At 41.7% G+C, this 24,788-nt stretch overlaps 1 protein-coding gene across 1 annotated transcript in view; it reads right to left on the bottom strand.

Moving 5' to 3' along the window:
• Positions 1-24,788, bottom strand: part of DAAM2 (dishevelled associated activator of morphogenesis 2) — a 239,767-nt gene that overhangs the window by 204,443 nt on the left and 10,536 nt on the right. The gene's annotated exons all lie outside the window — the stretch shown is intronic.

Here is a 24,788-nt window from a genome sequence, read left to right as displayed (position 1 = left end):
CCCTGTGTGAGCGAATTGGTCGCAGGGATGTATGTGGCAAAATGCGATCCCGCAGGTAACTAGGCCCTGTGCCATGGAGCGCTTTGAAGATGGTAATCAGCACCTTGAAACGCACCCGAAAAACCACAGGCAGCCAGTGCAGCTCACGCAGGAAAGGTGTTATGTGGGAGTACCTAGTACTCCCCATGATGGCCCGCGCGGCCGCATTCTGAACTAGCTGTAGTCTTCGGGTACATCTCAAGGGGAGCCCCATGTAGAGAGCATTGCAGTAGTCCAGACGAGACGTGATGATGGAAACATGAAGTACCCATGGTACCAAGCCAGTCTTTCTTGCAAATATTTGTATTCTTGCTAAATTTAGGTTGCTCTCAAGGTAGCTGTTTAAGAAACATATGTTTTAATCAATTGTGTATTATAAAGATGGGCACTTGCCCTAAAATTATTGGTGCAATGAGATTTTAAAGCCTGTACATCCCTAGTCCAGGCCATAACCAATTACTTTTAATATTCATTGTCTGAATTCATACAGTGTGCTAAGTCCTTGTTTGTTTTATTATAATTTGCTGAATAAATTTACTGGATTCCAACAACTTGTTTTGCCATAAACTAAACCATGGATTGTATAGGCTAAGTGAAATTCAAAGATCATTATGCTTCTCTCTAACTTTATTATTGACAAAATACAGAGCATAAAACAGAACATTAATAAAACTAAGTTAAAATAAAGAATAAAGAAACATTAAATAAAAATAATAAAATAAATAATGTGAATTATACTTCTGGGTCATCTCTACAATTCACTCCAGTCAGACCCAAAATATTATGCTTAGCCCGCTATATGAACTTTCAACCTCCCTATTAGTAGAAAAACAGGGAGAAGAGGATGTGCCAAGAGAAATGGGAAACGGGTGCTACTGTCCTGATATCCCATTGAATCAGAGGATCTTAATCTTGGCCTCAATTATCTGGAACCTTGACTGCTATAAATAGAAATGGTCTGAAAGTAGGCAGCTTGTGTCAAAAATAATTGGAACAAGTCCTGCATTTGTCAAGATAATTCTAGTGCTCTGCTATCCAGCACTGTTCACACTTTTAAAGCGGTGTGTGCATTTTTTTTTCTCGGCCCAAGAGCCACCCTTATCCTTCGAACATCATGCAAGGGGCAACATTCCAAAATCAACAGGTTAACAACTAATTGATTTGATTTAATTTAGATGTAATTATATTAAGTATAGATAATACAATTTAGTCATACAAAAGTGGAGAATTCATTTAATAATTCATTCCTTCTATCACTTTGTTACTTTCAAGTCCATGAAGAGTCAAGGCTATACATTTCTACCTTTACAGAATTCCAGACAACATGATCAAACACAAATAGCACTTTCCCCTTTAAAGCTTCAGAGAACTACCTGGCCATGTCATGATTTCCATATCTTCCCAACCTTAGCACCATCTAGATCAGTGGTAGGTTGCCAATTTTTTACTACTGGTTTGGACGCACTCTTGTGTGTGCTCCCGTGCGTGCTTGCACGCGATGCTTCTGCACATGCACAGATGCTTCTGCACATGCACAGAAGCGTCCAGATGGGTGGGCGGAGCCTCCTTTCGCCGCTACTACCGTTTCACCCGATCCGGGCTGAACCGGGTAAAATCCACCTCTGAACTAGATAATTGAAGATACTACCTGTTATCAATATATCAGGTGTATTCCCTATTTTTGTTTAGTTTTCTATAACTCTATGCTCATTAATATATTAGATACTCACTCATACTATTTGCATAGATTTTTATATATTGTTAATTCATTTTAGGGTATTCCAGATCCTTTCTAATCCGTATTTTTCTAGACTAACATTTTTACCAAGTATACAAAGGTGAAATTCCTATTTCACAAGACACAATATATTTCTCTGTCAATCTTATCTCAGGTTTCATGTCCTCCCTGCAGAGAGATAAAATTTGGATGTCCATGCATGTTTTGACAATCTGCAGGACATAATAAGTAAATAAAACTTACTTTTATTTCTGACACCTTGTTCTTTATCCCATATTATTTCTATTCCATCTCAATGTTGTAAAACCATCTGGTAAAGTTTTTTTTCTCTGTGTGCAAACAGTCCAGAAATCTCTAGCCCAAATAATTTCATAAGATATTTTATACTGCCTACAGATAGATCTCCATACTGGCCTGTACAATTCAGAAAAATTATTTTCCTCTCTGTAGAGTCTTATACATTGCAGTTCATCACAAATATAGATCATGCGTATCATGGAAAGACTGAAAAGTTTTTATGATAGCTGGGGTGTTTTGATGAATAAATAAATGTATACACAATAGGTATCAGTTCCTAATTGTTTCTCTATATCATTTACTGTAAATGTAATTTATCTGTTGCATATGAAGGCATGACTAGAGTAGATTGGGTCACATGGAAATCTTTCCCTTGTTTTTGTACAATATATTTAGACATACACCTGAACAAAGCTGGATTGCTATTAGATTTAGATTTTTACATGTGATCAGGAATGTTGCCTATTAATAGATTATGTGGTTCCCCTTTCTTTGATTCCTGTGGGACTTCAAAATATACACCCAAGTGCTGCCATTTTTTTCTACTTACTGTATTGCTCTCATGATCTGTCAAAGAGCTTCCAGGCTCTCACAAACCCACCTTCAGTGCGGTTTCTAAAGTCTGTTCTTACATGCTGTGGCTGGAGCTGAGCTGTTTTATATCCGTTTCCTGTATTGTTCCACTTCTAATCTGGACCTGATGCCACAAAACCTGCATTTCTAGTCCACACTTTGCCAGTCTATGTTTGCCTGCTGGGTTTGGTCCAATATTTTCTCAATTTACTTTCTCATAGCCACTCCTATTATTGCCAAGAGTATATAGTCAGTTTGGAGATTCCCTTTGAAGACAATGGAATTCCAAATCCAATTGACTAATCTGAAACACTGAATTGAATCAAATGTTCCAAATCGGATTATTTGAACAACTATACATGGACAGAAAAATCCCCCCCTCCCAACTCAGAAGTCCCAATCTGTGATCTATCTAAATTGAATCTACAACTTACACGGAATCCTGGCTGATTTGCACACGCCTCTGAGTCCTCTTCTGCGGTATATTGCCATTTTTCCATTCATTGTTTGTGGACCTGCAATTCCCAACCCACACAGCTATTTTTTTAATTCTCTGTTTTATTTCCACATCTCCACTATCCCTCCATACTGGCATGACAGGATGTGCCTATGTTTAGAGATGCTTATCCTACCTATTTCACCCTCTCTTCTCTTGCCACTAATGTAAGTATGATCCTGCACTCAGTTCTTTTATGTGACCGCCTACACAACTTTGCTTTTGCATATTTGAGCTGCAAAATTTCAAAACTACAATTTACCACTCTTTCTGATAAGATCATAAGTAGGCATCATTTTTTTAAAAAAAAGTTTTTTTTCCTACTGGGATTCTGATTCTATGCTCATCCATAGCTCATTATAAATCACAAGCACTGTGGTTAGAAGCTAACAAACCACAAGCAGAACTCGATTTGCATCATGGAAGATTTAACTCTTTCACTTCTTCCAGATTTCCTTAACATATTCCTTAACAGATTTCCATAACATATTCCTTAAGAAGATTGAGAAATGCTCCTGGAGCAGATTATAGGGAAGGAGCATCTGCATAGAGAAAGGGAGAAAACACTTCTCTTTTGGCCCCAAAATGAAATTAACCTACCATGCAAACAGTCCATTTGATTACATGCCCCTTTTTTCCACATAAGAATTCTATACTTGCCATTCCTACTTTTGTAGTAGCAAAACTTCATACTCCTCAACTCTGGTTTGAAAGTTAAATGTGAAACACAGTTGATTTTAAAATGTGATGGTCTCATAACCATAAGTCATAAGTCTGGTGCCTGAAATTAATTTCATAAAAGAGGGTGTGTGCTAAGTTGGGAAATGCCTTTACAAAAATAACTACCTGCCCAGAGAGGCTGCTAGAGAAAGGTTAGCAGAAAAGGTTTGCTAAGGGGCTGCTGCCAGCAGGGGCCACAAGTTGAACTGTGGTTATGCTTAATATTTATTTATTTGTTTATGTATAATATCCATAGGAGTGCCCAAGCTGAACAATATGATTCTGGCTGGAATACAATCAACCACTAAAAATAGATATCAAAAACATAATAAACAACAATCTTGATTTGTTTTTATTTGTTATTGTTACTTAGAAGCTGCTTGGAAATGGAGCAACATGTATTTAACTAATTAAGTAACTCAACTTCTCAGATGCTTAGAACCACAACAACTGCAAAAAGAAAAGCCATTGCTGGTATTAAACCCCCTCTCCTAAACTCCATGAATGAATCATTTTGAAACGCCTGCGTGCTTCTTGAGATTACATGTTTTTCTGCCTAAAACAACTTCCATTTTGAGACAAAGTGCAAAAAGGGAGAGTAAACATAGGCAACCAATTAAAGGATGGTGGCATCATCTAGATGGCACTCTATAAAACCACAGTGATGTGCTATAACTTCTGTATGCTAAAAGATCAATTAAAAAGTCACCTGCACTAACCTCATGATAGCACCACCTCAGCAAGAACATGGCCTCTATGTCTACTAATGTCAAAGGGTAGGCTGTTAGCAGAGCATCCACCAGATAGTATGGATCCTGATTTAGTTCTGCAAATATTCTGTTGATCATTTTCTAGCATGCACTGCCAACTCGGGCTGTCCTTGACAGTCTGCTTTAATGATATGTTTGATGCTGGCCTGCTAAGCTACATTTCTTTGGCAGTATAATTTTGGCCAGGCTGTGTATATCTATTACTCCAAGATGACCAAGAATCGCGACTACAAATCATTTTCTCCTAGTGGGCTATATTTTTTTACTTTGAAAAGTAACTGAAACAATCAGGATCTGAGACATTCCCCAATTGGATTTCTAGGAAGAAAATATGATGATGATCTCCTTGAGACTCAGAATTTTTTAAATATATATGTATGGTGGGAAAAGGCAGTGGAAAAAACTATCCCTTGTGCCAGCTTTCCCAAAGCTGTTCCCTTCCCAATGAATCGAACCAACTTCCCAGCCAGCATAGGAATTGTGGCAATTAATCTCCAACACATTAGAAGGACCCTAACTTTGGAAAGACTGTTTTATGTATTCTCTATGTAATTCTTTTGCTCTGCACTGGAACACTTGATTTTGTGTTTCTGATGCTGTTTACTGTCTTTTTGTTGTTTTCAAACTTTTAATTTCTATATGGTGTAATCTGGGCAAAGACTTTATCATAAATGATCGGTATTCAAAAGATTTCAAATGAGCATCATGTCTCTGAAAAATCTTGTCACTAATTCATATATCCACCATTTTTGAGAAACATAACATTCATTTATTGATCACATTCATAGATAAGTATGCATCCTTACATATATATGAGTAGAAATTTAGGAAGAATTTAATATTCTCTTACCATGAAAACAAGGATTATGGCTATATGACCTCTGTGACTGCTGACAGATCCAGGTATAAATTTTTGATGTGCCTTGACTCTGGTTTTAGGAGCTCTGGTAGCACAATGGTTAGAAAGCAATGTTTCAGGCTAACTCTGCCCACAGCCTGGAGTTCGATTTTAACAAGGCTCCAGGTTGACTCAGACTTCCATGCTTCTGAGGTCAGTAAAATGAGAATCTAGATTGTTGCGGCAGGGTGTGGGGGGGGGGGGATATGCTTATCTTGTAAACCATTCAGAGAGTGCTAAAAAGCACTATGGATCAATATATAAGACTATGTGCTATTGCTGAATACTTTTCAAATCATCCATATTTCAAAGAGAGAATGATTTGAATTTGAAGAAGTCCTCATTGCCCTCCTTCAGATGGAGAACTGTCTGCTGGAGACCACTTTTGTTGTGTATCTTAGTTTTGATAATGTAGTCTTTTTTTCATTCCAGTTTGACTTTATGTGCCTTTATGGAGCCATCAAAGTAGAACTCAGCAGTAAATGGGTTCGTGTACCATGCAAAGTCAAAATGTGATTCCTTGTTTGTTACTTTACATATTTTTTCACCCAGCCATTGTGGTATGGCTTGCCATGTGGACACAGCCAATTTGTTGTTTATTCAATCAACCAAGTTTAAGTTAATCATGGCTATGGATTTTGCTTTACTGGCCTTGATTTTCACTTTGGAAAGACTGTGGGAAGAAAATTACCATTTAAGAAAACATCAAGAGAAATGTGAAATGTTATCCATCCTCCACTGACAGCAGTTGCTTATTTATAGCTAAAAACTAGAGGATGTCCTCACATGGCTATTGAAAATCAAAACAGTATGCAGTATTGTTTTCCTTTTGTGCTTTTTGCAGTTAAAAATCTCCTGTGTTCCCTAAACACTTGTTATTGTAACCAAAGCCAGATTTCACATTGCTAGAATTGGAGGTTATGTAAATTCCAAGGATTTTAAAGGATAGGCCCTGCACACTCTGTATTTGGCCATAGACAAGTAGACGCAAAAGAGTTACGGACAACTCCTTGACATGAGAAAGTCACCCGAATAAACTAAAAACAGATGCCCATAATGATGCAAAACTCAGCCTGTGCAGAACCAAATGCTTCTGGGAAGTTCAGGTAAGAATATTTAATCTATAAGAGCCAATTTGGTTAAGGCATTAGGATAGAAACTAGGAGACTGTGAGTTCTAGTCCTCCCTTAGGTATGAAAGCTAGCTGGGTGACTTTGGACCAGTTTCTCCTCAGACATTTGTTGTCATGGGAAAAGTAGGAGAAGGAAGGAGTATTAGATATGTTTGCTGCCTTAAGTTATTTATAAAACTAATAAAGGTGGGATAGAAATTAGTCAATTAATTAAATAAATAAATTTTGTCATCTCATTGCTTTTGTTTCTATAAACGAGATTCAGGGCAAAACATCATTCCAAGTCTTTCAACAAGATATTCAAAAGCTCTCATGTTGTTTAAGAGATCAACTTATTGTCAGCCTTGTGAGGCAGTACAAGTAGCATGCCCAGATGAACTAATTCTGTTTTATTGTAAGGTTACATTGCAAGTCTGAAAATACAGTACAGTTCTCTCCCATTGTCTTTATAGCTCAAGAAATTAGGGAGGGTCCCTTCTGCGACTTTTGTCACATTCATATTCCTGTTGTGGGCAAAGCTGCCTCTTATCCAACCATTCCCCTGGCTGCAGTTCTTTCCCTGGCCTCCCAAGGACATTCTCACATACCATTACACTTACTGATTTAATTTAAAGCTCGTGCTAAGTAATTTTCCAATACTTCAAACTCTCCCAACCCTACAGGGTGACACCAGATTCTGGATCACAGACCTTTTGGAAGTAAAGTATGTATGTATTCTACATTAAGTTACTACCTTGCTGTTATTGAACTCCAAAATGTCAGCCATCGGATCTTTTCTGAGGGCTAAAAAGTTCTCTTTGTATGAATATAAGAGCAGAGAAAGGCAATGTTATTTCTTCCAGATGCTTTAGACTTCAACTCCCATGAACCCCAATAAATATAGCCAATTGCAAGGCTATTAGGAACATTAATTTAAAACATCTGAAAGACATTGAATTGTCTTCATTGGCCAAAGGAATCAATTGGTGTTTGCTTCAGATTTTGTATTATTTATCATAACTGCTGAGACCTAGATGCCAAAGTTATAGCTAGGACACTGTCTGGCAGTATTCTTAGAGATTCTTTTTGGCTTGTACAACCTGACCTCATGAATAAGCTTCCTGAAAAGCTGAGATTCACCATTTTCTTGATAATTCTTTGTCTTCCCTTCATTGAAAGCAGCAGTCTGTTTTCAATTCACTGTTGGTGTCAAAGTCCAGCTGGACACATCAGCTTCCTCTGAACAGAACCAGACTGAGGAACCTAACAACCAAGAACCTATGGAAGTACCACCAAGGAAAAACAGCTTCAAGTTCTAATGCTCTTATTTCAGATACAAAGGACTATTGACCTAAAAGAAGCAGCAAAACCCAATAACATCTACAGGAATGCCAAGGGGTGGGGTATCAGATTGATGTCAGCAGTAGAGTGGCACCCTAACTGTAAACTTGTCACTTTTCTATGTACATCCCAGCCTTCTACACATACCCCAAATGGGTAGAATTGCAGATTTCAGACTGTTAGCCCTTCAAGGTAGACCAGACTAGGAAAACAAAGTCATGCTTGATAATATTACTTTTATTCTAAGTATAGTAACAGGGCAAACTGGAGAGCCATTTGGTATTCTGATTAAGACATCAAGCTAGAAATCGGGAGACCATGAGTTCTGGTTCTACATTGGGCATGAAGCCAGCTTGGGCCAGTCACTTTCTCTCATCCCTAGGAAGGAGGTAATGGCAAACCACTCCTGAAAAACTTTGCCAAGAAAAGTGTAGGGGTTTTTCCAGGCAGTCTCTCAGAATCAGACAAAATTGAATGGAAGAAAAAACAAATTAAAAGAATATTGCAAGTCTGAATGTGCTTCCCCTCTCGCTTCCTTTATCTTCCTGAAAACTACGCATGGAGAGTCTTGTCTGAAATGCTTTCTCAAGTTACAGTTCTGGTCCCAACTCAGCTACCTTTAATCTAATGGTTGCGGCTCTTCCTTCTGTTCTTCAAGGTTATTCCCTTTTCCCATTACATTGATTTTGTTTTTATCAGTCTGAGAACAAGAAGTGAGTTTTTTTGGACATCCCTAAGGCCAAGCCAGTCCATGAAAAAATTTGGGAGAACTTCTCTTTGAAAAAAAATACATATACAACTGTTGAGCCTAGAAATTTGGTGTGGGTTTCCAAAATACATTTTCTTGTGCTTTGCTTTAATTTCAAGACCTTACTGCTTCTGCTGATTTGATATTTAAGGATAATGCATACAATTTTAATGAAATCAGATGGTTTTTGATTACTTGGAGCAAATTTTGAATTCAAGAAAAATGTTTACAGTGACCCATACTAACTTTGATTCTGAAGTTCACTACATCTTTAAGATGATTTGGTTGAGAGAAAGACAGCATACCCTAATTAACTGGCTGCAAATTAATGACAGAAAACAATTCCTCATTTTTGGTTACAGAAGATACTACCATCTGCACATGATACATAAAATCTCACAATACCTCTTCAGCATATGAAGAATGCTGACCCAACAGTAAGGTAAAGGTTTCCTTCGTACATATGTGCTAGTCATTCCCAACTCTAGGGGACGGTGCTCATCTCTGTTTCAAAGCTGAAGGGCCAGTGCTGTCCGAAGATGTCTCCATGGTCATGTGGCTGGCATGACTAAACGCCGAAGGCACACAGAGTGCTTTTACCTTCACACCAAAGGTGCTCTTTATTTTTCTACTTGCATTTTTAATGTGCTTTTGAACTGCTAGGTTGTTAGAAGCTGGGACAAGTTGCTCCGTTACATGGCGCTAGGGATTCGAACTGCTGAACTGCTGACCTTTCTGATTGACAAGCTCAGTGTTTTAGCCACTGAGCCACCACGTCCCTTAACCCAATAGTAGGAGGGGATAAATCTAATCTGAATTGGTTGCTACTTTAGATGATAGCTAAATCATTGTTAAGGATCACCTAAAATATAGTCATGGCATCTCTACAAATGTCTTTAAATTCCTATTCAGTCTTGATTTTACATCACAGTAACTGCAACTTGTTTCAACTTAGCTTGTTAAGCTGAAAATCAGGCAATGACTGATTTACACAACTTAAAATATATAGTGGTTATAATCCATTACAGATAGATTTATGCATCATGCTAAACCAAAGCCAATACCATTCATTGAACCACTGGATTTTATGATGCTATGATCTCTGTGTCAAAACACAGGTTATGTCTGTTTCGTTAGTTGTGAGCAGTGGCGTAGCGTGGGGGGTGCAGGGGGGCCGGCCGCACCGGGCGCAACATCTGGGGGGGCGCTCGCACTCGCAGCTCTCTGCCCCTGCCTGGCTCACTCACTCTCTCTCACTGCAGTGCTGGCTGTGCGAATCCGATCCGAACCGCCGGGTTGCCACCCACTGTGGAGGGGGGGTGCCCGCAGTGGCGTAGCGTGGGGGGTGCAGGGGGGCCGGCCGCATTGAAAGGGGGCACGCTGGTCATTTTGCATTGAAAGGGGGCACGCTGGTCTCTCTGCATTGAAAGGGGGCATGCTGGTCTCTCTGCATTGAAAGGGGGCATGCTGGACGTTTACGATGGTTGTGAGACGACATATAATAGCATGGCCCATGCTAGGTTACTACATTTGTAGATTTGTATTCATAGACCTGCTGAAAATGTGGAGAATGTGTAATGCATGTTCGCACTCAGTAAAGTGTTTGAAAATAAACTTGTATTTAGATGCATTTTACTTTAATTACATCAGTATTTTCATAACAAACAATACATGTGCTTAGGGGGTAAGGGTTTCTTTAACTAATCTAGTGGAAGAGACTCGAGTGCTAAAATCCACGGGTTAGGGGGCGCAAATTACTTGCCATGCCCCAGGTGCTGACAACCCATGCTACGCCACTGGTTGTGAGAAGGGGAACAACTTAAAGGATGGTGTAAATAGATAAGACAGGAAGCATGGTTGAGCTCTCTCTTCATTACCTGCTTCTCCTTTGCCATTTGCTATTATTAGAAATGACTTCTGTCTGGGAAGAAGAGGGAACAACAAGTTAATTGGAAAAGTAAAGGTAGGTTTTCTTTTCCGACAACTGCCATACTTTAAATTCACACAATATAATACAGAGTGTGGTTTATTTGGTTTTGGCTTATCATATTGTAGGTACCAACCCATAGTTGAGGGTCTGTGGTGCAATTTCAGCCAATTATGGTTTCAATAAACCATGGTTACCTGAACCATTGAATAATAGCAATAGCACTTAAACTTATATACTATCCAATAAGTGCTTTACAGCATTCTCTGGATGGCTTACACTGTTAGCATATTGCTCACAATAATCTGGTCTGGGAAGAAGAGGGAACAACAAGTTAATTGGAAAAGTAAAGGTAGGTTTTCTTTTCCGACATTTTACTGATCTCAGAACGATGGAAAACTAAGTCAACTTTGGGCCACATCAGGATTGAACTCCAGGGCGTGGGCAGAGTTAGCTGCCATACTGTACTCTAACCACTTTGCCACCAGAGCTCTCAAGAATAACCAATAATTTTGGGCATACTAGGCTAGAATTGCCGCTACCTTTCTGTTGCCTTAGATGTGATAGAGGCCTCCAGGCAGATTATCCTCTAATCCATAATGCAGATATTTAAATTTTGCCCATACATTGACACATCATGTAGGGTTTTGTTTAGGCTGAACTGATCCAGATGGATTTCTTGTTGCTAATGAAAAACAACAAACCCCAAGCACACATTTTGAGCTTTAGTTGCAGAAATAAAACTGTCTCTAATTCCTCAGTTTTGTGTAAACTTAGGCACTCTCAGGGTATAAAGACAATTAAAAAAAATTAGAAGTATTTTTTCCTTCCAATCAAAAGATGGGGGGGGGGGAAATCAAAGATAAAAGTATGCCTATTCCAGTTTGTTATAAAAACACAGTTTGCTATAAAATTAAAATACTAAAAGGCTGTAAAGTAGTAAAGGAAGCACTGAGGCTCTAAATATAATAACACCTGATTCACATAGTCCTGGAAAATGTTCACTGGCTAGGATGTATGTCAACTGCTTGTAAGTCATCCTGGGACATAGTTGAAAGAGACGGGAAAATGATCTTGAGCAGAAACAAATGTCAGCTTTAAAGTTAATGAACAGAAATGTTGGCTTGACGACAGGATTATTGCTCTGAAGAAGTCAAATACAGAAAGTACAAAAGTAAGCATAATATTCTTTCTTTGATGCCTGTCTATAACAAACCCCCTCCTCTTCTCCCCATCCCTCCAGACTCATGTTTACATCACCCTCTCCCCCCCCCCTCCCCATGCAGTCCAACATGCTCTCTCTTTGATCATTTTTTTTCTCATTTACTCTTTTTTTCAGTAAAAGGCTTTGGAGAGCAGTAGGACTCTGTAAATTGTGAGTACTTTTGAGCAAATCCCATTAATTAAGAAAGGACCAAAAACACACTGAGCCCCTAGTCTGTTGATTTCAACTATAGAACTGAAAAGATAAGTAGACCTTTAAAGCTTAATATAAGCTCATATATTTTTTCTCATGGCAAATTTACCCTTGTGCAATTTTATCATGCCAGTTCTGCATAGTGAGGTTCATGACTATATTCACACAGCATGCATAGCCATGGCTGGTCAAAAATGGCTAAACTATTGGATAGGTTTGCAAAATATCTTGGCTGAGTAAAGAGAAATTAGTAGCCATAGAGGATTTTTGTGTCTCCCAATAAATGTTGGAATAGTTACTCTCCCAAACATGGTCCTTCTGACAAATTCTAACATGCTTCTCTGATTATTTTCTCCTTTAGAAGGTACAAGAAGACATTAAGAAATATTGAACTAATTCTAATTAATATAGAAAACTTTGCAGATAACATAGTGGAAATAGCAGAGAAAATCATCACATCATGCCAAAAATTGGTCAAGCAGCTGTTCAATAAAGCTGACAAAAGATAGCCAATAAAGTCTCACTCATCTCTAAAAAAAATGGTATTCCATTGGCAAGTAAAACAAGACTGAAGATGAAAGAGATGCTTTGATAGGGTTCTTCAGGTATTTGAGGAGCAGTACTTAATAATCCATTGTTCTAGACTATGGAATGGATATGGAAAAGTGATTTTAAATGATAAGAAACCAGATTGTGATGACTATTTTCAGAAAGCAAACTTCTTAACAGCAAAAACAGTTGAAAATAGAACCAGGTACCCAGAAAGATGTTTGGCTCCCCTTTATAATGTATGTTCAAGTGGAAGATAGACAGCTGCTATTTGGGCACCTCTAGTATTGTGCTGAATACCTTACATGACTCCTCCTGATTCTGGGATTCTATTGAAATTGTCTTTCAATTTTTAAGGATCTTAACAAAAAAGAAAAAATGATAGAATACATTACAAAAAAAGAAGGAATGGAAATGGAAGGTTATGATATAAATTCAAAATTTAAAAATTGTGAAAAAGGTGAGCCTTTTTTTTGCAAATGTTGACTGACTTAGTGTACCCATTTCATGGAACCAAAAACATTGTGCATCAATACTTGCTATTTTGCTCAACTTTCTGCACTATAAACTTGGCAACTACATATCTGCCTAGGGTATAGTACAGAACAGTCCCTGCAATCAGTTTATAGTTCATGGTAATGAGCAAACAGAATTTGATTTTAATTCAATTCCAATATATTGCAAATCCAGAAAATAAAGTAAACAGAACAATCATATTTCAGGTAATTATGAACAAACATTTCTTGTGCCTGTTCATACCCATGCAGTACTTACACAATATTTCTTCTTCCTATTTATATGGCCACCCATTTGTCCAAAGAAACTGGGCAAGGAACAAAAGACAGACAAAACTTCTATTAAAACCAAAAAAAGAAACCCAATAAAAATCTCAATTACCACTAATAACATACAGCAATGCCAGATGTTTTCCATAAGATTCAGTAAGAGGATGATCATTATCACAGACTTTAAAAGAAGAGATAGTACACATTCACAGATGAATTTTATTTGTTAAGAACTGAATGATGCTTAACTTGAAACTTCTTCTCTTTCTTGGAATAGTTGACAGGGAGGATTACAGGTTGCCCTTGACTTACAACCACAATTGGGACCACAACTTCCATTGCTAACTGATGAGAACTTTAAGTAAATTGGGTGAAATTTTACAACCATATTTGCCATGTTCACTATAAGAATCACTAAGAGTGTTTAAGTGAATCCAACTCCCCCCCCCCATTCACTTTGCTTGTCAGAAGCCTCCTAAGAAGATACCAAATGACAGTCACAAGATCATGGGATGCTACAACCATCATAAATACATGCCAGTTGTTAAGCACTTGAACTTTGATCCTCTACCTGCAGAGATGCTGGGGCAGTGATTAGTGCAAGGACTGGCCATAAGTCACTTTGTTCACTGCCGTCATTAAGTATTGCTTGTATACTTCTCCAAAATCATGCAATCTTTTACAGTTGGAAAAAAAAGGTGCTAAATTAAAGTCTATAATGAGTTAGGGAACACTTTTTGTGGGATTTCCTTTCTCAAAAAGTAATTTGAGACAGAGGTGCATAGCATCAACAGTATCCTTGCCTTGCCACCTCAACTTCTGCTTGACCTTGGCTTGACCACTGTGATTATATCATCTTCCCTTCTGGTGAACACCATTCAGTGTTCCCATAACACTAATAAATTGAATGCAGGTTGCTCACCAGCAAGTGGTTTTTTTCATGGGCTACAACTATGACTTTCATCTTTTCATCCCCTTTCAATTATGCTTCTCTGGCTATGATGTCTGTCTTGTTTGTGTCTTATTGAAGGTAATTTGTTCTACATTTGCAAATGATATATCATTTAAAACATTAGCATTTGTATGTGATTTTTTTTGTTTATTTAGGAAACGTATACTCAGCCCTTCCAATATATTTGTCCAGTATAAGGCATCTTGCAATGATTAAATACAAAACAATTCCATAAAACACAAAAGACAGCAGCATAAAAATGGAAACAGACTCAGCAGATTAAAACATTTTGAAATGAAGGTCTACCACATAAAAACCATCTGCCTTACAAAAGAAACGCTTGCCAGAAAAGGGAATTTTCAGGGAAGCTGAAGAAAAATAGGAAGAGAAAGGGCAGAAACTACTAAAGTTAGTCTGAAGCCTGAAGGTGATTTTTGTAGAGTGGTTTTTGGCCAGAATGAAGACAACTGACTTCAAGAAACAGGAAGGCCACTGAGATATCTTTGAAACTGTATCTTGATCTTTGGTTGAGAAAACTCCAGTGGAAAGTTTTGATTATTCTGGGTGACAGTCAACAAACTACATTCTGCCTGGTCATGTATCTGGGAGAATTTTAGTTTCTATTTTAATCACAGATAAAAAAGTACATGCCTTGTTCTAAATGGATTGGGACGTGGTGGCTCAGTGGCTAAGACACTGAGCTTGTCGATCAGAAAGGTCGATAGTTCTGTGGTTCGAATCCCTAGTGCCGCGTAATGGAGAGAACTCCTGTTACTTGTCCCAGCTTCTGCCAACATAGCAGTTCGAAAGCATGTAAAAAATGCAAGTAGAAAAATAGGGACCACTTTGGTGGGAAGGTAACAGCATTCCGTGTGCATTTGGCATTTAGTCATGCCAATCACATGACCAGAGAGACGTCTTTGGACAGCGCTGGCTCTTTGGATTTGAAACGGAGATGAGCACCGCCCCCTAGAGTCAGGAATGATTAGCACATATATGTGAGGGAAACCTTTACCTTACTATGTGCATTTATAAAATGGAAGATGCCTGTCGCTGGACTCAACCCCATTAGTAATGGTTTAGCATGGTAAGTGAACAAGTTCAAAACTATATAGTCCACATTATTAATCCATTGTTTTCTTAATCAAATAGTATTTATTTGCCCAGTTGCCTGAGTTTGCACAATAACGTAAACAACTAACCGCATTAGATAGATGCATGAAACTCATTGAGCTACAAACTGTCGGCTATATTTTAGTATGATGAGCTGTGCAAAACTAATGAAAGAGTACTGAATTCTGCCCAGCATGCTAGACTGGAAGCAATTAAAATGACATATAAGACTCCAGAAATAAGAAGTTTTATTGTAAGAGAAGCAAAGAAGCCATTACAAAAGAATTCCAGTGATTGTTGTGCAACAAAATTGAGACCTATTGTACATAAAGGCTTCATTCACGCCCCTTTCTTGCTTCACTGACAAGAGGGCCTGCTAAATATTTCTTAAGGACATATTCTCAAGTCCTAATGGACTTCCAACTTAGTGCCAGACTGCTGCTGAGGGAAGCTGAAGCCTGATCTAAGGAATCCCACAAAAAGTGGTGCTTTCCATTAGCACAGAAAGCTATTTTCTATGCAAACATTCCATTCATCTGGAAAAGGGACTTGATGAGGTGCAACATGCAAGATTCTAATTGATCAGCTACAAAACCAGCACTCTCATTGTTGGATCTGGGCAACGAGAGACAGACTGCGGACACGTAGTGACTTAACAGCTCTTTATTAGTAGTAGTAATGATCCAGCTTGCTCTGTGGTCGGAGGGTTCCCCTTTTATAGGGATCGGGTACGCCCCTCGACCAATCAGAACGATACCTGTTTCCCGCTGTAGCAGCGGACCAGAGGGGAGACTTACTACGATATATGCTAATATCTAACACCCTTCCCCTCCTAGATGGAACGTTGCGGTAGGTAACATAGTCTTTTAGGTATGTGGGTGTTTGTCTTGCTCGGGAGGAGCGTCGTAGTTCGGGCTGGTTAGAAATGGTTGCAGGATCAGGTGCTTTTCCTGTTTCACGTTCGGGAGGTTTTGTGTCTTCGTTGCTAAGGCATTCTGGAGTCTGCTCGGTTGCGTTGTCTGGGGTTTGCTCTGCTTCGTGCGTGTTTTCTTGTTCCAAGCTTGGTTCGCAGGTGTCGTGGTTTTCTATGATGGGGCTCTCGCGTGGTTGACTTTCTGTAGGCAGGGACATCTCGTCTTCGTTTCGAAGGTCTGAGTGTGCTAGGCGACCCCGAAGTTGATCGATGTGCCTTTTCCAGTTCCCCCCATCTTCTAGTTCCAGCAAATACGATCGTGGACCCGTGATGCCAATGACCCTTGCCGGCATCCACAATGTTCCCCCTGCATAGTTGTGGGCGTATACTGAATCCCCTATGCTGAAAGACCGAATTTTACTTGTGGAGTCTGGGGGAGCTGTGGCAGAGTAATTTGGGTGAAGACGGTCCAGGTGAGACCGTAGACGGCGGCCCATAAGTAGTTCAGCAGGACTCCTACCCGTCGTTGTGCTTGGGGTAATATGCTGAATTAGGAGGTAATGGTCAATGCGTGTTTGCCAATCACCTGGACCCAACCTAGCGAGGGCCTCTTTTGCGAATCGCACCATTCTCTCCACCTGTCCGTTTGATGCCGGATGGAATGGCGCGACGAGGGCATGCCGAATTCCCTGACCTGCTAAAAACGTTTCGAAATGCATGGCCGTGAATTGGGGCCCGTTATCGGAGACTAGGAGGTCGGGCAGGCCATGAGTGGCGAAAAGTCGCCGTAGAACCTTAATGACTGCCTCTGCCGTGGTTGAAGTCATTAGGACTACATCTAGCCATTTTGAGTATGCATCCACAACTATAAGGAAAGTCTGACCTTGGAATGGCCCTGCGAAGTCGATGTGTATTCACGACCAGGGTGCTTTAGGTTTCTCCCATTCTGTGGCGGGCGCTTCCAGGGGTGCTGGTCTCGATTCCTGGCATGGGTCGCAAGTGGCCACCCACTCTTCTATTTCTTTGTCCATGTTTGGCCACCAAACGTAACTTCTTGCTAACGCCTTCATTCTAACAATCCCCGGATGACCCACATGTAAAGCCTCTAATACATTCCTACGTAAAACATACGGAATAACAACTCGATCCCCCCACAATAAACAACCTTGTAACACTGAGAGTTCGTCCCGTTTTGACCAAAACATTTTGAATTCCGGGCCCACGTTTCCTTTCGGCCACCCCCTCCAAACCCAAGTTTGAACTTGCTTTATTACATTGTCTTTAGAGGAGAATCTTGCAACGTCGTATGAAGAAACCGGTCCAGAGTCCAAACAGTCAATGAGCAATACCGGTACTTCTGGAGTGGGGTCTGGCAGAATGTCAGGTAATGGGCAACGGCTGAGTGCATCTGCGTGTCCGAGAGTGGAGCCCGGTCGATGAATCAATTTGTATGAATACGCAGCCAGGAAAACAGTCCACCTGGTCATGCGTGGAGAAAGGGAGACCGGGGTGGGGCGGTTTCCCGCCAAAAGTCCCAACAACGGTTTGTGATCTGTAATTAGTTCAAAATCGTGGCCGTAGAGGTATTCGTGGAAACGCTTTACTCCAGCTACAGCAGCCAGCGCTTCCCTGTCCATTTGGCTGTAATTCCTTTCGGCCGATGAAAGAGTTCTGGAGTAGAAGGCGATGGGTGCTTCTTTTCCGTCGGGCATCCTGTGGCTGAGGACTGCTCCAACTCCGAAAGGTGATGCGTCGCAGGTCAATACCAGCGGTAGGGTCTGGCTGTATTGAACAAGTAGTGAGTCAGTGGTGAGCAGGCGCTTTACCCCGGCGAAAGCTGCAGCTTCGGATCGTCCCCATTTCCATGGTGCGTTCCTCTGGAGTAGACGGTGTAGTGGCTCAGCAACGGTCGCCTTCTGCCTCAGAAAAACGCTGTAGAAGTTAAGTAATCCGAGGAAGGCCTGCAACTCGGTCTGATTTCGTGGTGTGGGGGCGTCCTGGATCGCCTTAATTTTCTTTGAAGTGGGGTGTATTCCCTGACCATCGATTCTATAACCCAGGAATTCTACGCTAGGCATGTTAATTTGGCATTTTTCCTTTTTAAGGCGGAGACCCTTTTCTCTGATTCTGGCCAAAACAGTTCTGACTCTTTTATTTAATTGCTCCTCGTTTGCAGCGGACACCAAGATGTCGTCAAAATAGGGGACGACTCCCGGTATCCCTTGCAAAAGTCGTTCCATGACGCTCTGGAACAATCCTGGGGCAATGCTCACGCCGAATTGTAGCCGGTTGCATTTGAATGCTCCTCTATGCGTCACTATAGTTTGGGCCTCCGCTGTGGCGCTATCCACTGGCAGTTGCTGGTAAGCTTGTGCCATGTCTAACTTAGCAAATACCTTTCCTGGCCCCAACGAGTGCAATAAGTGCTGTACTACAGGCACAGGATATGCGCTCTGTTGTAGCGCGACATTAATTGTGCATTTATAGTCCTCGCAGATGCGGACTGATCCGTCTGGTTTGACTGGGGTCACAATGGGTGTTTCCCAACGCGCGTGATCCACCGGCTCAAGGATTCCTTGCTCCACTAACTTATCTATTTCCTTATCTATTTTGGGGCGGAGTGCAAAAGGCACTCGTCTTGGTTTAAGTCGGATTGGCGCCACTTTGGGGTCTAAATTGAATGATATTGGTTTACCCACATACTTACCAAGACCGGGGCTGAACACGTCCTCGAACTCCTTAAAAATCTGTTCAGCGCTGCTGTTTCTCACGGCGTTGATTCCGGTGACTTCTAACCCCAGGGCTTCAAACCAATCGAGCCCCAGAAGGTTCTGCAATGGCGCGCTGGCGATAGTCACGGGCAGCTGGGCTTCGATGTCCTTGAATCGGATTTGGAATGTGCCTTGGCCCACGATGGGGACTTGGTTCCCCTGGTAGTCTCGTAGCAGGACGTCTGGAGCGCGTAGTTGGCTCTTTCTGAGGCTAGGGATAGCCTGTTTCATGGATGCCCATGAAATAATCGTCAGAGTTGATCCAGTGTCAACTTCTAGCTCGCAGGGTGAGCCCTCCAAGAGGACTGTGACTCTCAGCCTTTTTGGTCGCTTAGGGCGGACCTGATGTATTGTGGTGAGATACGTTCGTAACTCCTCTCTCTGGGTCAATTCTATCTCATCGTCTACATCCTGAAAATACTCTCGTTGAGCGTCTTGATAGAACGCTCTTTCAGCTCTTTGTGTGTATTCTCTCTGGGGATACGCTCGCTCAGCTCCTTGTGAGTAATATCTCTGGGGATACGCTCGCTCAGCTCTTTGGGAATTTTCTCTCTGGGTATACACTTGTGGATTTCTCTCTGGGCGCCCTTTCTGATTTCGCCAAGCCCCTGGGTTGGGCTTCTGTTGGCGGTACATAGGCGGCTGCCATGTGGCAGGGACTCCGCTCCAGCACACTCGTGCGATGTGCCCCAGTTTGTTGCAGTGCGAACAAACAACGTTCCTGAACCTACAAGTAGACCTGGGGTGATTCCCTCCGCAACTTGCGCAGGGCGGCAAGCGGGATCCGGGTCTCCCCCCAGGCCTCATGTGACTGCTCCGCATCATGTGACTGTCCTCGAACTCGGAATTCTCGTAGTCGGGGCTTGTGTCCTCGTAGTATACTCTGGTTTGCCTCGGTGCTGGCTGGTTTACGTTGGCCCCTCGTTGTATGGTCACCGATGAGTTCTCTGCTGACTCTGACGCTCTTGCTTCGTTCAGCGCTATCTGTAGGGTTAAATTCGGGTTTGCCAACAGCTTCTTTTGTAGAGAAATGTCTCTTAACCCACAGATGAGCTGCGCTAAAATGTGCTCGTCCAGATCCCTGTACTCGCAGTGAGTTGCTGCCTTTCGTAGGGCTGCAACGTATTGATTGATGGATTCTCCCGCCTTCTGGTTCCTCATGTTGAATTCCTTGCGGCAGACATGGCGGGAAGGTTTTGGCGCGTAATGAGTTTGCAGGGCCTGTTGCAACGCCGTCCACGATACTGCCTGTATTGGAGTAGGCGTGGTGAGGTCTCTGGCCGTATTGAAGACTTCCTTTCCACAGTAGCCGAGGAAGATGTTTTTCTTCCTTGCGTCGGTGATCCCCGTGTATTCGTTCGCTTCAAGGAAACACTCGAAGCGAATCATGAAGGCTTCCCATTCGTCGTTTGCTGGGTCGAAAGAAGCGGGGGGAGCATGCATCGCCATTTTCTCTGTTTGAATTTGCCGCGCTGCGGTGATCTGAGATGGCTGCCGGAATTTCTGCCGAATTCCTGGGCTGGATCAAATCCGGAGATTCTGGAGGTAGCGTTCTTCGTCCTCTCTGCCTCTCAATCCCACCTTCGTCGCCAATGTTGGATCTGGGCAACGAGAGACAGACTGCGGACACGTAGTGACTTAACAGCTCTTTATTAGTAGTAGTAATGATCCAGCTTGCTCTGTGGTCGGAGGGTTCCCCTTTTATAGGGATCGGGTACGCCCCTCGACCAATCAGAACGATACCTGTTTCCCGCTGTAGCAGCGGACCAGAGGGGAGACTTACTACGATATATGCTAATATCTAACACTCATCAAACACACAGGGTTCTGTACCTCTATTTTCCCTAGTGGTAAGATCACCACTCACCCTTAACCAAAGTTTTCTTCAGAACATGTGAAAAATCTTACACTAACTGGTTGAATGATGCTATAAATTAACAGTGCAGAAATACTCAATAGCTTAAAGTGCAAAGGAAAAACTTATTGAAAATATTTGACGTTATATAATAGTATAGATAATAAGAGAATAGTTGTGTATGTATCCCTTCCTATGTAGCCTGTGCTTAAAACACCAACTCCATTAAGGAAGGAGTTTTAAAGGAAGCTAAAACAAACTATAAAACTTTACTGACATTTTATAATAGTGGTATATTTTAGGAGATAAAAATGTATATGCTTTTTAGTATGTGTTATTCTTGCTATACTTGATGTAGAATTGGAATTTAAGAAACCAAACCAGCATGATACAATTATTATTATATAACTCTTCAGTTCCACTCACCAACAAATGGGCAAACAACCAGTTGCAAAATAAGTATAATGTGATGCCTTGCACAAACATTTACTAACGTCACTGTTGCTACACTCTGCTCCAAGTATTGACAACTCCTTTAAAACATTTCAGCCCAGAGGAATTCCACTACACAAGAGTTTAATATCATTATTAATATAGTTTTCCCTAACTTGATGCCGTCTAGAAATATTTGATTTCAAATCCTATCATTCTTTCATTGCATCCAAAGTAGATTAGATTGGGAAAAGCTGGTTTGGTGTATACAAGTACATTTGGACAACTCACTGAGGAGTCCCTGCTATAGAATGACACAAATTAATCATTCCCATACCATGATGCTCCCATCTCTGTTTATTTTTTCACTGGAGAGTCTTTTATTGGTACCACTGTGCTACATCTGGGGAGGCTGCCTGTTACTGATGTATGCTGACTCATACTGAGCCATCGTCACAACCTCCTGAAAAATGTACGGGGACAGCAAGCAGTACCATCCTGATGCTGTCTGTTCTCTTTCCCTCTTTTTAATGTTGCCTGATTTAATCACTCACAAGCATATATGTCAAAGAATTGTTAATATCTTATTAGTAAATGTCCAAGGGTTCCCCAAATTGGAAAAGCAATTAAAGCTTAATTGAAGAATGCTGCTGGCCAAAATTAACAAGAGAAGAATGGTTTTTTAAAAAGAATTTTATTGGTTTTTAAACATTTATGGGGAAAGGTAAGGGGATATATAAAAAATTTTGGCAGCTCCCACACTAGTGATAGAAATCCATCCAAATCTCACAATTTTTACAATCTTAAAAACAAAATATAAAAGATAAGCAGCAAACAGAGTCTTTGTTAGGGTTCTAAATACCATGCAGAAATAAATCATTGTCCAAGGCAAAACATCCTTTAAGGTCCAATTTATTCCGCAGGCAATTTAGCACGGCTATGGAAAATTCCAACTCTGGATTACATCCTGTAAGTTCACCCAGTTGAAAGTTCATGATCTCTCCCCACACCCACAAATCCATCACATGTTCCAATCATCATCTTCCACGCTGGCATGTACACCCATCTTCTTCCGGCCAGGTGTCGATATGCAGAGACAAAAGATGACCTTGGCTTCTACAAAAGAATGTCAACAATCCATTCTACAATCCTACTCCTTTCTATTCCCCCCTCCCAACTACTATACTATTGAAACAGCATAGAAAATTATAAGAAAGTGTGGCAGGCCAAAGATCCTAAAAAGAACATAACTACAGGCCTGACAGGCGGCCTCTCCTCAAAAGAAAAATGTTTCCTGCAAAGAGAATAACATAAAAGTTAATATAACAAAATTAACCACCTCTTCTCCACCCAGGGGAACCCCTTGACTTCTCGGGAAACTTCCCATTGAATTGCTTTACTAACTTCTCCACTTTTAGGTTCCCACTGTTTACCCAATTAGCTTCAGACCAAGGGTAACCCTTCCAATGCACTAAGTACTGTAAGCAACCCCTATTCAGCCTGAAATCTACAATTTTTTCCAACTCAGATTGTGTTTCCCCTTCCATCACTAAAGGAGGAGATTGAGCTTGGGTGGATGCTCTTCTGTTAGACCCAATTACTGGTTTCAACAAGCTACAATGAAATTCTGGGTCAATTTCCCCTAGACTTCTGGGTAGACTGAGTTGAACTGTAACTGAGTTAACTATCTTCACTATTGGGAATGGGCCTAGAAATTTTTGACCCAATTCCTTGCTAAGCATTTCTAATCTTATGTATTTGGTAGATACAAAAACATTGTCCCCCACACGGTAGGGGTTTAGGAGTGAGCGACGTTGATCATCTTGCTTCTGGTAGGCTTCTGCCGCAACTGCTAGAGCCTTCTTCGTATTCTCCCATCCTTTCTTTAGCATGTCCATCCATTCACTCAAAGACATGAAAGAAGGAGATTCTCTAGGCAACTCAGGCATGGCAACAACTTCCATGCCACTGGTAATCTGGAAACCCACTAATCCTCTGCTGCTGTGGACCGCATCGTTGTACGCCACTTCGGCGAAGGGTAGCAAGTCCGACCAGTTGTCGTGCTGATAGTCCACAAAACACCTGATGTATTGTTCCACCACTGCCTTGGCTCCCTCTGCTGCGCCGTTCATGCTGGAATGAACCTCTGAGCTCAGTTCTTGTGTGGACCCAATGGATCTCAGGACCTCTCTCCAGAACTTGGTTGTGAACTGGACTCCGCGGTCTGAAATGATCCTCTTGGGTACTCCGTGCAGGCGATAAATGTGTTTCACAAACATTTTCGCTAATTTGTTTGCGGATGGCAATCCTGAGCAAGCAATGAAGTGTGCCTGCTTAGAAAACAAATCAATAACAGTCCAAATTACTTTATGCCCACTGCTGTCTGGGAGTTCCATGATGAAGTCCATTGCGACCTCTTCCCATGGCCGTTTCGGGCTCTCTGCTGCAGGTGCTGTAGGTTCTGGGCTCTTGGATCCAATCATCCACGGCTGGCCTTGTTCCTCCTCCGAGGCCTCCCCCTTGGTAGGACTCTTCGTCACCTAAAGTTGGGGGTCCTCTTCCAGAGGTCGGTTGGGCATTTCCCCCTCCGAGGCCTCTCCCTTAGTTGGACTCTTTGTCACCTTCAGTTGGGGATCCTCCTCTGGAGATTGTTTGCCCTTTTCCTCTTCCGAGGCCTCCCCCTTGGTAGGACACTTTGTCACTTTAAGTTGGAGATCCTCTTCCAGAGTCTGTTGGCCCAGATGACTTTTCTGTGCGGGCATCTGGGGCCCTCTCTTAACCACCGTGGCAATTGGTACACACGTTTGTTCTTCAGCAATTCCCTCCTCCGAGGCCTCCCCCTTGGTAGGACTCTTTGTCACCTTAAGCTGGGGATCCTCTTCCAGAGGTCGTTTGCCCAGATGACTTTTCTGTGCTGGCATCTGGGGGCCTCTCTTTACCACCATGGCGACTGGTACACACATTTGTTCTTCGGCAATTCCCTCCTCCGAGGCCTCCCCCTTGGTAGGACTCTTCGTCACCATAAGTTGGGGATCCTCTTCCAGAGGTCGTTTAGGCTTTTCCCCCTCCGAGGCCTCCCCCTTAGTTGGACTCTTTGTCACCTTAAGTTGGGGATCCTCCTCCGGAGAATGTCTGCCCTTTTCCTCTTCCGAGGCCTCCCCCTTGGTAGGACACTTCCTCACCTTAAGTTGGGGATCCTCTTCCAGAGGTTGTTGGCCCAGATGACTCTTCTGTGGTGGCATCTGGGACCCTCTCTTTACCGCCGTGGTGGTTGGTGCGCACGTTTGTGGCATTGGGGCTGGAGCCAAGCACTCTGACGCTCTGTGGCCAAGTTGACAACAAT

Source organism: Natrix helvetica, assembly GCF_964273705.1.
Source record: "Natrix helvetica genome assembly, chromosome: 2".
NCBI lineage: Eukaryota > Metazoa > Chordata > Lepidosauria > Squamata > Natricidae > Natrix > Natrix helvetica.
Note: the sequence above shows the minus strand (reverse complement) of the source record. Positions and strands in the feature narration are given on the sequence as shown.